The following is a 9,047-nucleotide window of genomic DNA, read 5'->3' as shown; positions in this document are numbered from 1 at the left end:
GTATGGCTAACGTGTTGATATTTTTATTTGTTTCATTCAAGAGAGATTAAGATTTAAATTCTAATTGTAGTTTAATTAAATAAAAGTTATTATTTTTCTGTCTTTTAATTAGGTATAATATACTCAAAAAAAAAAAAATACATATACTTGAAAGAAATAATTTCAAAAAAGAATTTTTATTTATGATGCTTTTCATTACATTGTTGAATTTATTTATGTTATTATTATTAAATTTAAATAAATAAAATCATGTTTATTAAAATGCAGAAATAAAAATATCAATAGAACATAGCTATTGGTGAACAGTGAAATGGAGAGTAGTGCAAATAGTATAGGCGGTGATAAGTGATGGTGAACGTGTGGTGAAGGCTCTAATAATTGGGTGATGTGCCTGATAGTGATGTGACATGCGTCATGAAGTGATAGTCGCGACAATCATGGGAATACAAGTGGAGAATACTGTCAGTTATAATAGTAGTTCATGTAAGTATACCAAGTAACACTTTTTTTTTTAATTTGACTGATCATTATTATATATTTAAAATTAGATTTTTTTGTTTTGTGCCATGTAGAAAAATAAAAAGTTTGTATTTATAAAAAAAAATCTAATTGATGTCTAAATAATTACTACATCAGTGTATTTTAATGCTTTAATACGATAAATATTTAATAATAAGCATTCTTTGTTTTTTTTAAAAAAAAAAAAACCGTTTTTAATTATAAATGCTTTCAGTAATCTGTCACTGTCCATTCAAAGTTTCATGACATGTGTATTAAGTATGTCACAGGAATATTGTCAACTGGGAATATTGTAATAATTCTAAATTACTGAATACTGAAAATATTCGAGTCAAATGAAACAGTTTTAAAACGATACCTTTAAGTGTCATCTGTTTTATTTATATCTAGTTTTATATATATTTTTTATGGAAAGGAAACCCGAAACTCAGCGGTAGTAATTAATGAAAATTTTCCTGAAAGAAACACTGAAAACATAAGACTATTAGCTGACTTCATTCACGTTATTGTTACATATGCATTATATGAAGGTAATAGGAAATGAGTTTCACACTTGTAGTGTGTATTTATGAAAAAAACATTTAATTTTATTTATTTCTATGTCCATATGTGTTTTTATATTTTTTTGTATAAGTACTTAGTAGTCTTTAGGCACGTTACAATATTCCGGTTTCTACAAACATCCTGCGACATGTGCACTGTAAATGTGTCGGTACATTTAGTTTTTTATTTTAGTATAAGTTCAATGCCGATTCAGCGACCTAGAGGGAGCGAGGGCGACTCTGACGTCACGTTTGTCTTGTGCTGGAGTTGACGCGTACAAACATTTTTAGATCATAGAAAACACAGTAATTGGATGTGTAAAGTTGCACAATTCTATTTTTGTAACCGTAATATAATTGATGGTACAAGTTGTACTCTATTGATAGCTTTTATAAGGCAGTTTTTTTATAAAACTGCTATATCTATACACTGAGTCATTGATATATGTCTCTGATATGTGGTATCAGATAGGTAGGTACACAAGTTCTTTTTTTTTAATATCCAAAACTATCATAGTTGAATATCTACTAGGCATATTCAAGTTTATTTTCCAAGGGGGAGGGTCTGGCCCATTGAAAAGTCGCATTATGTACTCTCAGACATATTTCGCGTATGCCCAAGTTGCTATCCTAGTATAGGTACCAGACAATTCTAGGGTTAAAATAGTCCACCTAACCCTCCCCCCATTCTGCTCCAATACGTCTAAAATAGTAAAATGTCGAGACTACGAGATGAACTCTGTTCGGAGCTCTGATAGAATTTGGAGAGAAGATATCCTGAAGAGTTAAATTATTAGATTGAAGCTGAAGAGATGCAATGTGTTAGCCACGTGAATTGAAGAACCGCCAGCTGATGGATAAGAAAGGTCCTCGAGGGATGAACCAATATAATATAAATATAATATCATAATAATATAATATAATAATTAGCAGTTAGAAAAAGAGTTATGTTATAAGGAGTCGAGGAATGCAAAAGTTCTATCTTAAAGAGCGGGCAATAGTCTGCTCTCAAATCATTCATGATAAGATAAGATAGATAATATAAGAATCCTCTCTGGAGTGACATTAAAAAAAAATACATGAATGGTTAGTTTAATCGTGTTTTTACTCTGTTAGGGATTTTATGTCGGATTAAAAGGGTGGATATTTGTACGTATTATTGTTATATTTAAAACATATTGACTTCTTTATTTTTATTAGTACATTTCATTTTTATTGTTGACCATATAATATCCAATTGTTATTTTTACTATTTAAACTAATCGACTGAATAAATTTAATTGTATTATTCTTAATATTTACAAAAATATACTACAAAAGTTTTTAAAACTAAATCATTGTAATTTTTGTTTTCAATATTTGCACGATTGACCTAAGTAGATTTTGTAAGGTACTTTTAATTTATAAGATCAAATGTTTTATACCCAAAATCATTGCAAACAAAATTATTATTATGAATGATTGGAATTATAAAACTATATTATACTCGTATTCCAGACTTTGCTTAGTAAACTAGCAACATTTGATCGAAACCAACGTTTTATTAGATGATTTTGAGGAATTGAGAATAAATACCTTTGGGTTTCCATTATTTTTTAAATTTTCGTCCAATTCTACGATGTCGTTGAGCTTGTTAAATGGATGATAATGGAATGATAACCTCACCTGTACTATCCGTACATGTTGGTGATGCATCATGATGATACGTAGGGGTGAAACGAAGTCAGTTGCTCCGTCGTGATGAATTCATCAAGAAATAATGACGATGGTTCCCAGGAGGAATCGTGTGGAAGTTAATCTGACATATTGCTAGTTATGGGGCTCTTAGTCCCCATTGTTAACGAATTTCTTATAGGCGACATCGTCGTGGCGCGTCGCGTCACGTAATTGTTTACTGCATACCTAGCTCTAATTAAGAAAGAGTTTTTTTTTTATTATGGAATCCCTAATGGTTTGAGTCATATGTTTAGCTTTTACATCAAACATAATTATAGAAATGTTCAAAGCAACGAAATTCAGGCTAGCAGCGCCATCGACCCGTATTCTTGACGGCCGTCTCCCAAAACAGCAGTGACAGACAAACATATATCGAACTAGACAAGTAAATGTCGTCGAAACGAAAACAATGCGGAGTTTTGACTGGACTACACTCGGACGGCCATTTCGGTGATTTACTGTCAACTCCATTTTTGATTGTTTTTTTATTATTATTTGTTTATTTTTTTTTTTAACATTTATTTTTAATTGTAATTATGGTGAATTAAAGCGTTTTATAACAATAGAACATATAACTATAGAAAAAAATGTATATACTCGTAAATTGAATAAATTGAATAATAGGTAATATTTGCTTTTGAATTTTTTTTTTGTGGATGAAAATGGAATGGTAACCCGCCGCCTGCGCTAACGGGATACGCTGGCGGAGCACCAGTGAAGGGTGATAGATGAGAATGAAAACAGGCCAGTTAGCCCATCATGATGGATTCATCAGAAATTAACCGTGATAGTTTCCAGGGGGAACCACGAGGAGGTCGACCTGGTTGGGTATATTGCTAGCAATGGGATTTTCAGTCTCCATTACTAACAATCCCTTTCCCCCGCTTTTGAAATATAGAAACACTTTTTTATCTTCTAAATCCAATATTTAATCCAATTTTTTAGTTGTAGTTTAATAACATTATTTTATGGCATCCCATATCAAACGATTACAAATCAAAAACACTATAATCTAAATAAGAACAAAAGCTTTTATTAGAAATATTTTAAAAGTATAACACTTTATAGTACCTTTTAATTCTTGACGTAAATTGTTTTACTGTATAAATAATTTGGGGGAGCCCAGTGACTATTTTAGTATTGACTAATTAAAATTTTACATTTAGTTTGATTTATCACAGAATAAGCAATCACTTAATATTTGCAGTACAGTAAGTAACGAACGGAGAATCAAAATACAAAAGAGAGAGAAGGTTAAATAACTGTTAATAGATATTTACGTATAACATATATTTTTTTTAATTCGCGCCATTTTTCAGTGTTGCTATAAAAACTGTAACGTTTTGATATTCCTATTTAGGAATACACAGACGAATCGCCTATAGCTGCATTTATTACATACATACATACATATCTGTCACGCCTGTGGTCACGTATTTGATTGATCAACACCTGAGGGTCTACCATGAAATGTTTTCTGAAATTTCAGAGCCGAAAAAACACAAATTTCATCTTAAATTTAAATAATATGTACCGTTTAAAATGAATAAAAATGCTAAAATATCATTCCTTTGGACTTTTATGGTAGCATTTATGACAAACAAAAGGTTAAACTGCATTTACTGGGCCGATTACTGTGTGAACAAAAACATAATTTTGAGTCCAAAAATTCAGTATTTCATTTCATGGTAAGAGGTCTTGCATTTTGCACGTTTTGCATTGAGGTATACAGAAACAATAGAACGTTTAAATCCACGAAAACCTGTCCGTCCCTACATTTTATTTTATAAATTCACTCTCACAAAAATAAAATACTCGTAGTTGGAACGGATTTTAGCAAAATATTTCTAGCAAGACATGCTATTTAGATAATATTAATATAGTGAAAAACTTATGTATGTCTATTTATCAAATAAATCATGAACTTAAGGAAGGAAACGACTAATATATCTAAGAGACGGAACGGAAAGGAACATTTACATAAAAACGTACCTATATATTTAATATATTCAAATTTTTATGAGTTTTTCAAGAATGTACAAACATAATTTAATGTCTAAAAGATAATTGTAACTGTCATATTAAAAAAGTTTGCATGTGACGAGGAATATCAGTGGGGGAAAGCTAAACACGTCGCGGCGCGGGAGTGTTGCCAGCTTCTGATGCGGCGTATTGAGTGACAGGAACTAACAAATAGAAGTAAACATTCGTACGGTATACGTATTGTTTCTACGTATATTGGGACTCAAGATATGTTGAAATAGGCACCGCTATTAAAGCTGTACGTGAAGCGAGTAAATGGAAACAATAAATTTATATTTTATTTGATTTTAAAGTCGGAATTCGATGTTATTTATTTTTGATATTTTATTTATTTATTCAACTTTAATATACCAAGAAAGTTTAAATGGCGGAATGAACACAATATGGCGTCCAGTCATCTGTAAACAGAAATATTAAAAAATATAATTAATGAAGCAACGTGATGAGCTATAATAAATTAAAACAGTAATTAAAAAATAACATACATATGTATATATTTCATATATATTAGTTTATCCATATATATTAAAAGTAATGTTTATGTATTATATGTGCATTTCTTATGTGTATATTATATTTATATTGTGTTTTGCCTTAATGTGTTACTACAATTGTCACATATTTTTCACCACATCTGCCCTTCATACGCTTTCTGTTTTTACCCAATGGTAAGCTGGTAGAGAATGCCATATGGCATTAAGCTCGCCATTTGTACAAAGTTTTATTGTGCAATAAAGAATAAAATAAATAAAAAATACATATAATACTTATATTATCTACATTGTACGTTATGTATTTTACATTATACATACATATATACATTTTAATCTATAGAGAACCAATTTATAATCGATTTTAAACCATTTATCTTTTTCATTAGTAACACACATACATCTGATTTTTTTATGATTTCTCTGCCATATTGCACGATTTTTTTTAATGGAAAGAATTTATATTCTGATTCATGATAGTTTTATACTAATTTTGTACTTATTGGTGACACTGTCGAGAAAAATCAATATTGAAAGTTATAAATATACATTTTTTAATTGGTCTTTTTTATTTCACCGAAATCGAATATAGGATTCAATTAGGTATTTAATTATTAGAATAATTTATGATTGTTTTTTTTATACAACTTAGAGTGGCAAACAAGCTGACGGCCCACCTGATGGAAAGTGGTAACCGTCGCCTATAGACATGAGCAGTACCATGGACATAACAGAGTATACAGTATGAGTTGTAAAAAATAAACAGGGTGAAATTAAAATCATTAGGATGTTTTTATTTAAGCGAAATAGTATTTCCTAAAGAGATATGGGTAAAAGTAGCAGAAGCCCTCAGCACGTCTTTCTGCATACGTCATGAGATACTTGGTTTCAAGATAGAAATGTTCGTAAAGTCTTGTTTCACAAAAAAAGACCTTAATTGTAGATAAAATTAGTTTTTTTTTTTCATTTAAAAACTAAACCGATTTTGTTAAAATGTGTATGTAACCAATCTGTAAGTATATCCTTTCAGATAAAAAAAGAATTTTCCAAATCGGTTTACAACTGACGGAGTTCACCAGAGGGAGACTGTACAAAAGTCGTTTGCTTGGGCACCTCCGTCCTATTCGTGTTTCTACCGTGAAACAGTTGTGTTTGCATGGCTGTGTTTCGGTTTGAAGGGTGGGATATGGCTTGAATTTAAAGGGTACAGAGGAATAACACCTGAGTCCTCAGGAATGGCAACGCATGGGGGGTATCATGGGCGAAACAGTATACTCTGTTATGTCCATGGTACTGCTCATGTCTATAGGCGACCGTTACCACTTTCCATCAGGTGGGCCGTCAGCTTGTTTAACCATTCTAAGTCGTATAAAAAAAGTTATGAGGCAATAAACATAAAAAATACAACCGAATTGAGAAATTCTTCTTTTTTGAAGTCAGTTGATGAAGAGAACCCTAGCGTTAATTATAATATTACATGTTAATAGAATACTTTTTTATACAACTTAGAATGGCAAACAAGCTCACGGCCCACCTGATGGAAAGTGGTAACCGTCGCATATGTTTAAACATGAACGGTACCATGAGTATTGACGATAATAAGAAATTAACAAAATTAAATCAGATTTGATAACCTTGTCTTTTTGGAAGTCCATTAAAAATAAAAATTAGACACGAGAAACGTAGCCCTTAACCAGTAGCGCCCTCTATGTTCTTTTAAAACAAGAAATCCAATTATTAGCCGAAAAACAAGAATGTAATTTATTAATGATGTCTAATAATAGGTAGAGATTAAGAAAAAAAACTATTATTACAGAAAATGAAGTGGAAAATCTCTTTGTAGATAGTGTTTTAATGAGAAAATTAATAAATCGCGCGTTGTATGCTCGTTGCGGTGTCGTCGAACTACGGGACTAATGAACTTTGCGAATTTAAATTCATATGAAATTAAGGCCCCCGTACATGTGTATTGGGCGTATTGTTATTTTTAAAACAATGGGGTCGAACTCATCTTTGAAATGAAAATTTTATTTATATACGAGCATACGATCGATTGCATACATTGCGGGGAGTCAATGTATGCAGGTGGCTCAGGACCGTTGTTTATGGCAGTCTATGGGGGAGGCTTATGTCCAGCAGTGGACGGGTAATGGCTGAAGTGATGATGATGATGATAAGGTCGATATGAATTAAATTTATAACAGATTTGAATTAATGTAATTTATAATGATCTATAATATTGTAATTTCACGAAATTGAAAAAAAAAATTTTTTTAATAGATAGTAATGAAATGGAAGCTTCGCTTGGGCTCTTGGTATACGCGGGCCACCAGTAAGAAATGATAAGTGAGAATGAAATGGCAGGTCAGTTAGCCTATCGTGATGAATTCACTTGGAACAGAACACTAAAGTTTCCAGTAACCGCGAGGAGGTCAACCTGACAGAGTGTATTGCTAGCAATGGGGCTACTAATCCCCATTATTAACAATTCCTTAAAAGAATTAAAATTTTTATTTAAAGAGATAAGTTAGAGAAATGGCGTCATCGAATCGAGCCGATTGTTAATGACGAAAATAGGACTGTATCAATAGATCCACGCAGATGTAATTTAAACAACCGTTTATTGGTGTTTGGTTTAATTTTTTTTATACAACTTAAAATGGCAAACAAGCTGACGGCCCACCTGATGGAAAGTGGTAACCGTCGCCTATAGACATGAGCAGTATCATGGACAAAACAGAGTATACTGTTTCGCCCATGATACCCCCCATGACCCATAATATTCCTCTGTACCCTGTAAATTCACGCCATGTCCCACCCTTCAAACCGAAACACAGCCATGCAAACATAACTGCTTAACGGTTGAAACACGAATGGGACAGAGGTACCCAAGCAAACGACTTTTGTACAAAGTCTCGCTCTGGTGCCAAATAAATTTATGTATACTTTACATTTGTCATAGTATGGTAATTAGTTTTATTTAATAAATTTTTCTTTGATTGAAGATAAAAAATTACACAATTTAGAAAAAAAAAGAAAATTAAGTATAATTATTTTACTTCTAGCAGTGATGTTGATGTATACCAAAAGTCGATTGCTTGGGTACCTCTGTCCCATTCGTGTTTCAACCGTGAAGCAGGTGTGCTGCCGGTCTTTTAAAAAGGAATATGCTCTTTTCTTGAAACTTATTATGTTTGTGCATGTAAATGTACGTATGTATGGGGGGAAAGGGATTGTTAGTGATGGAGACTGAGAACCCCACTGCTAGCAATATACCCAACCAGGTCGGCCTCCTCGCGGTTGACTCGTGGAGACGGTGAAAGCAGGACAGTTAGCCCATCGTGACGAATTCCCCTAGAATTAACCACGATGGTTTCTAGAGGGAACCACGTGGAAGACAACTTGATAGGGTGTATTGCTACCAATGGGTCAGTTAGTCCCCATTACTAACAATCCTGTGCTGTGGGACTGTGCATCATTATTTAGGTGCGTTTACCATTTCCAAACCGCATTGTATAACATATTAGTGTTGTCGCAAAACACAACCGTTGGCTGCAACAATACTATTGTTTATATCACAATACGAAGTCCATAATTGTATTATAAAAATTGGGACGTGACAGAATACACGTGCCAACAGCAACGCAATGTTCTATTTACAAAACAATCGGCGTATGATTCAATTCATTATCTGTACACATATAAATAAAATTGGAGTGTCTGTTTGTAGTATTGA

This window comes from Galleria mellonella, unplaced genomic scaffold (assembly GCF_026898425.1).
Source record: "Galleria mellonella isolate WM207_F2 unplaced genomic scaffold, CSIRO_AGI_GalMel_v1 utg184, whole genome shotgun sequence".
Lineage (NCBI taxonomy): Eukaryota > Metazoa > Arthropoda > Insecta > Lepidoptera > Pyralidae > Galleria > Galleria mellonella.
Note: the sequence above shows the minus strand (reverse complement) of the source record.